Here is a 7,585-nt window from a genome sequence, read left to right as displayed (position 1 = left end):
TCTTTTTTTATAATTTTGTACACAGAGCACAAAGCATCTCAATTCGTGCATTATTTTTATTAGTTTATCGTCTTTCATCATTCTCCATCAAAGTAGCGTTTGCATTCATCAGTCAATCCAGGTATGTATATTATTTTCTTTTTTTTTTAATTTGTAGTAAATAAGAGAGACATTTGTAGTAAATATGCGAAAACATGGACTATAGAGTTTTCACATTGAAAACACTACAGATTTTTTTTTTTATTTTTTTGTATTGATAAAATCCAACTGTAGAGTTTTGGTTAGAAAAAATGAACCATTTATCACAAAAGTTTATAGATGTATTTGAGGTTGAAATCATGGAATAATTAGGGTTTTGTTTAATAGAAATTTTAATTAATTTAAATTTCATTTAAAATTAATAAAAATATATACAACATTTAGAAACTCCAAATGGGATTGTAATTTGGGTTATGGTTAAACCAGATAAACATAACCCAAAAAATGATGTTTGAATTGGACATAGATTAGCTTGGTTCAATCCATGTTACGGGCATAGGGCTCCTTCTGCCTGAGTTTCTTTTAACAAAGCCTCCCGCACTTCTAGTGGAATACTAAAACAAAATGAACGTCATGTTGTCTAGCAATCCATTTATCTCCAACTCCAAAAATTTAAGTCCATATTATGGGTTCGTGCTTTCCAAGTCGTATTTCCCTTGAGCTGTGTTTGGTTAAACAAGAATTTACATTTTTTACATTTGCACCCTCATGCAAATTTATTTGTACTAGTACAAATGCATGAGAGTGTAAATGTAAAAAATGCAAATTCTTGTTTAATTTTGTTTTGGATTTTACTTTATTCTATTTCATGTCTTAATTTACTTTATTTATACTGTAATCAAACAAAATAAGCTAAAATTTAAAACAAAAATAAGTCAGAATTTACACTCAAATCATTTGCACAACTGCACTGCCATGGTTTTGCATCAGTGCAAATTTATTTACACTGCCATGGTTTTGCATCGGCCCATTTGCTCTATTTTAGGTTGGAAGGAGGTCAACGGTTTTGAGAAATCACCATTGATTATCATAGGAGTAACGGAAGGAAGAAAGCTAACGAGAGAATAGAGGGTCCCAGTAGATGCCTTTTTTGTTATTGAAAAACTTCAGAAACATTCTGATTGAAAGTGATTGTAAAGATCTGATAAACAATATTTCGTTTCAGGTTCAAATTGCTCTGTTGCTTTTTTGTGATTCAGGATATTTTAAAGCTGGCGGCAAACTTTTGCTGTTTGTTTTGTTTTGTTCCTAGATCAGCAAACAGGGTGGCTCATCTAGCAGCAGCAGTTCATGGCAGATCTGAATCTGGTTTTTTGGTGAATAAATTCCTAAGCTGGGCTGTGGAAGCCTTAGAGAAACCCTTTAATTTCTGTGTTTTTTTGGTTGTTCTAGTTTTGTCTTCAGTTGTTTTAGTGTTTGTGTGGTAGGTACGGTGTCTTTTCTAAGGTTTAATTTAGTTTTATTTCTCATTTCTCTTTGCTCTTCAATGAAAATTCTCCTTTATAAAAAATGATTTTTAGTTTAAGCTCATTTTTGCTATGACATGGCCTTTGTATTGCTATGACCCCACCACAACGTCACTTCATCTAATTCAAGGTTGGCAACAACTATACATTGAAAGCTTTGATTTCATGGTGAGGGTAGGGCTAAAATTATATAGTAAAAGTTGTTAGTTTTAGGTCATGCTTGGGTATATTTTTTAGAATTATTTTTATATTTGTACATGTAAATATGAAAGTGACATCAATGTTTTAAAAATTGACGTGGAGATCAAATATCGTTTTTGCCTCTGAATTGTGGGTCATCAGTTCGACCGTCTGAATTATGTATGTATGTATATATACCAGATGATTGAATCGATGATCTATAACCCGGAGGCAAATTAAAAATGGTTTGATCTCCAGTCGGTTTTTAAAACGTGGGTGTCACCTCCATACGTACTTACATGCACAAATACAAAAATAATTCTAGAAAGTATATCCAAACATGACCTAAAAATCACAACTTTTATAATATAATTTTAGCCATACCCAAAAATGGTGAAATCAAATAATTCTAGAAAGTATATCCAATGCAATGTCTCAACTAAGTTGGTCAGTGCTTGGTATTGTGGTGTGTTCTACGGGTGTTGCATGGTTGTTTGCCATGCATAAGTGCAAGATGGGCATATCCGGTTTATGAAACCAAAATCCTATTTCATTGGATTAATGTGTATAAACATGTTGTACCATTCTTTTTATTGGGTTATGTGAGAGTGAATTTTGGAGGAAATACCATTTGGACATTTTGTGAGGAGTATTGTGTGGGCTCGCATTTTATTTTATGTGACACCTAGTAGTATTTATATACACATGTAATTAAATAATAATAAACAATATTAGAGTCTGTTTGGTTTGTAGTTGGAATTGGAATTGGAATCAGAAGTGGAATCGGAATTCTCTGTAATCGGAATCGGAATGGTCCATTCCCATAGTTTATTTGGTTCAGATAGGAATGAGAATAGGAATGAGAATTGAAATCAGCAGGATTGGGAATTCATTCCCAAGGGAGGGGCAGGGAATGGCCATTCCCTCAAATGGGAGAATACCATTCCCGCAGGAATGCCAATTCTATCCAACCAAATAGTTAGAATCGGTTGTGTTCTACGGGTATTTGGTATCTGATTCCAGATCCCTAGTTCCACAAACCAAGCGAACCCTTAATTCTTTTTCAAGCCCTTACATGTTTAGAATGTGTTTTTTTTTTTGGCATAAGTGCTAAAGTAAAGGAGAGCAAATTTTTGTTTATTTTGTTCAAGGTTTTAATTTTTGTTTGTTCATGTCCAATTAATAAAACTTGGACAAAGGTAAGATATAAAACAAAAGCAAACATTTACACTTCCATGCATTTGTACCAGTGCAAATGACAAAACAAACAACAGAGCCTAAATGGTACAGTAAGTAGGAATTCCGAAACCATTTATGAGTGTTAAATATTTTTTTCTCATAGTGAAATGACCAGAATTTTTTGAGAAAATTGCAAATTAGTACCTTATACTTTGAACCTAGTCTTACCTTAGTCCTTAAACTTCAAAACGTTCCAATTCAATACCTGAACTTCCAAAATGTACCAATTTAATACAAAATTGTTAACCAATGTTAAATGGCATTCAAAAAGATGCAAATGCCCTTTGGGTTTTCAATAAGAAAGAGAAATTAAATTTCGAAATGATGAGAATAACCCTGGTTATAATACCTTTTCACTTCGACTGGGCAACACAGTTCCTTACATTGTGCCCTAATGGATTGATGAAGAACCAGTTCTTCCCATCGGTGCTAATACATGGAGTACAACGCTAGAAAAAGGAGATATCGTTGGGAAAACTGTAGAGAATGTCATCATACTCAGTTTATTTTCCTTTTATTCCGGAAAACATTGCCCTTGGTGCAACTATACGCGATTTTAACCCTATCGTTGTTGGAGAAGACAACTGTGTATTGCTGGCTCAGTGGAGACAATCAATGTTTGTTTTTTTTTCTTCTATTTTTTCTCTCATTTTTACTCTATACATTGTTCCATTGAATGTTTTTTGTTGGTTGTATGTTGTCCCTTTCCGTTCGAATGAGTTGATGTCACAATAAACTCTTTTTTATCTTTAGTTGATTTTGATGCAATTTTAGGGCTTATGATTTGTATTTCAATTAGGGTTTATTGTGATAATTGAATGATAGATGTTTTCAATTAGGGTTTATTATGAGAATTGAATGGTAGATGTAGTTATTAGCATTTTGTGTTTGTTTCTATATATGTGTTTAAATGAGTTGAACAACTGATTTTTAATGTATTGGCAATGATTTCTTTATGGATTGTCATTGTTTACCATGGTCCCCCACCTTGTATGGCAGATATCCCTTTGCCTGTCATAGAGGAGGGAGACATGAAGTAACTGTACTGCCCTTGTAAAGTGAGACCCCACCCAATTATCCATTTGTTAATTCATGTGGATTCAAGACCATTTGCTTGGTTAATTCAAAAATCAACTCTTTGTTATGTGAAGCCTTATTGAACATGTGGGTTGATTTTGTCATCATTAGATTTTGGCTTATTGGAATGTAAACTTGGTGAATGCAGTTCTAAATTGTTGTGTTTAATTGTATAATGTAGGGGTCTAATGGTTGGAGCTTGGTGTCTAGGAACTTCTAAGCTTGAAGCTTTTGTGGAATGGAACTTTGCACTTGGAACATTTCCTTTTCTGAATTTCATTAGATAGGATGGATGATGGGGGATTTTAATTTCATTTAAATAGGACGAATGATGGGGGAATTGTGACATAGGTTTTTGTTGTGAACGGGAGGATTTAAACATTTGTTTTTAATGGTTTGGAAACACATGAAATATAGTTTTTCTATGAAATGAATGGGAACTTTGATGCATGAATGAAAACTTTGTACAAGGCATGTATTTTGTGGATATGAACCTTAGTGCAGGTGTTAAGATTTTGTACATGGTACATGGAAATTGTGATGAACAAGGGATGTTGAAAAGGAAAAATACAAACCAATTTCTTTTATATTGAACATATTGCTGTCATGATGTGTTGAATGTGATGAAACATAATGATTTTATCCATTTTGTAAGCAGGATACAACTGCAACATGGGCTATGATGAATTTGTAATTTGTGAGCATGATTTAGTTCTTGAACAATTACATGATCAAATTGACTCTATTTCTTGTATTGAACAGATTCTTGAGCAGGTTCTTGAACATATTCATTCTTGAACATATTCTTGAAGTAAATTCTCAACATATTCATGAACTAATCTGTTCATTCTTGAACAGATTTAATTATTCATTTGTTCATGTATTCGTTCATGACCCATGAATAAATTTGTTCAAAATGAATATGTCCATGAATTAGTTCATGGATTTGTTAATGAATCAATTTGTTCAAACAAAATTTTGTTAATGAATCTGACTAGGTTTTCGTTGAAGGAATACCCTTCACTTATACCTGAAATTTTGCCACGAACAGATCGGAAGTGATTGAGTCTCTTTCACTTTAACATGTTTGTGGAAGATTATACCAATGTTTGTGGTAGACTATAAATGGTAATTCCTGTAAGGACATTTAGTGTGCAGTAATTCCACATAGGTGTCATCTCACCTAGTTTTGGTCCAGTCTTCTCTTGTTGTTGTCCTCTTGGACATTAAGACCATTATATATTCCTAATACCCTCTGTTTTTGTTGGGGTTATGTCTTATTTTACAAACGTTGGATTAATTTTAATTTAACGGTTGGTGTGGTCCCTCTTTAAGTTAAAGAGGTTTTACATATAAAACCTTTCTTTTGTATGTAGGGTTAAGGCTTTTTGGGAGAAAAGGTTGTAGAGAAAATATAGAGTGCTCTTGGTATGAGAGTGAGTCTTGTTTTCTCTTGTTTTATTCTCCGGGTTGAAAGGAAAGGGAGAATTGGTGTACAAGGGTAAGGGTTGGTTTGGGCTACAAGCTGCAAGATACTTGTATTGTTCTCAATTTTCTTTCATAGTGAAGAACAAATTTCGTTTCTCCCATGGACGTAGGCGGTAAAGCCGAACCACGTAAATCTTTGTGTTCTTTGTGGTGCTTGTTTTATTTGTCTTTGCTTGAATTTCGCCTCTTTTGCTGCTATTAGATTTCTCGTGATTGTTATTTTAAATACTTCGTGATTTTATACTGTGGATAGTTGTTGTGAGGCCCTAGCAGTTTTCAATAGAAACTAGAAAGTGGGAACTCCATACAAGGAAAATTACAAACTGAACTTAAAAGACTGAAATTGGCAACTTAATTACTCCATTATTTGTAATCTGATTGTTGAAGGGAATCCTAAGGCCATTATATCCTGCTGGAAGGTGAAGTAGTTGGGCCATGGAGATCAAGGGAATAGGATGAGTGGGGCTGGTTTGAGTGCCTCAGTTTGCTAAAACAGTTGCTGATTCACAAACCCATGAATGACAGGTGTGGGGAGAATATCATGGGCATTAAGTACAGTTTGATTTGGGTATCAAGCCGTGTTTGGTTGCAGTGCAAATTTATTTCCACTGATGCAAAACAATGGCAGTGCAAATGTTTTGGGTGTAAATTTTAATTTATTTTTGTTTCAAATTTTACCTTATTTGTTTGGTTGAAGTAACAATGAAGTAAAATAATACCTAAAACAGAGTAAAGTAAAATCCAAAACAAAATCAAACCAAAATTTGCCTTTTTTTTCATTTGCACTCCCATACATTTGTACTAGTCAAATAAAATTGCATTACAACCAAACACAACCTTAGGGGGCTCTAAGTGGTGTTATGGGGAGAGAATAGACTAGCTCCATGCAAATAGAACATACAATGTGTAAACAAATTGTATAGTTTGAAGGGATGAGAGATCCATCATATGGATGATTGAACCATGTAGGTAGGTTGGGCGAAATTTCAAAAATTTCTCTCTCTCCCATGTAGGAATCACATTCCCTATTTTAGAAAACTACATTTTCAAGGATCAATCTTGAACTTAAACCAAATTAGATCTGAAATCAAAAGGGAGTGGAGGGATATACCTGATATGAAGTAGTAATAACCTCCAATGAAGGTGTTCACGCCCAAGAAAAAATCTAAAGACTACTTCCACCGAAGATGACACGGTGCAGGATGAAGCAGAATCAGCAAGACGATTCTTTAGCAAGAATCGAATTCTTCAGTAAGAATCTGATGGAGGGCTAGTGAGCATGACTTCAGATTACTTTTTCTACCAAAAGGTAATATCAAGAACCCTTCTTGATCGCTCCCACAGGTGGAGCTCGAACTGGTATGGCCGCAAGAGCAGGAAATAAGGAGACACTGCAGTCAAACTGTGTTGTCTCTCTCTAGAAATCAGTAGTCAATTAGATGATTTCTGTTGTCTATTGAGGGTTCGCCCTGCTCTCCTATTTATAGCCTTAAAGAGAGGTTCTCCTAATCCCATTAGGAGTTTCCTAATCCAAATCTTGTATTTGGATCTAGACGATCTTTAAGAGATAAGGATAATCCCTTATCTTATATGTAGATAAAGATTAGCCCCCTAATCTAATTAGGAGTTTCCTGATCCAAATCTTTATTTGGATCTGGGCTCTCTGAGTGGATAGGAATAATCCTTTATCCTATATGTTGATCTAAATCCCAGAACCGCCCATTTTTAATTAATCTCATTAAGCCAGTTCGAATTGGACTTTAGGCCTATTAAGTCTATCTGCTCACTTACCCTCCAAACTATTGCTCAATTGGATATCCTTGTATGGCGTGGGACCCAAACATTGATCTACACATCAGCCACATGGGTTCAGCCTAGCCTCTGTTACAAGGCCTGGCCGAATTCACTGTAGGAGACAGTGAACCCCTGAGTCCATCACCATGGGCTCTTAATGGGCCCAACATTTACACTAAATGGTCCCTGAGTCAAGCCACCTTATAAAAACGCAAGGACTGTGGGTAGATGCAAGATTAGCCCATCAGGTATTACCCTCAATGGTCTTACACTTAACCTCTTAGCCCATAATGATCAAACAC

The sequence above is a fragment of the Nelumbo nucifera genome, chromosome 1 (genome assembly GCF_055504915.1).
Source record: "Nelumbo nucifera cultivar China Antique chromosome 1, China Antique-T2T, whole genome shotgun sequence".
Classification (NCBI taxonomy): Eukaryota; Viridiplantae; Streptophyta; class Magnoliopsida; order Proteales; family Nelumbonaceae; genus Nelumbo; species Nelumbo nucifera.
The sequence above is the reverse complement of the archived record's forward strand: the minus strand, read 5'-3'. Positions refer to the sequence as shown.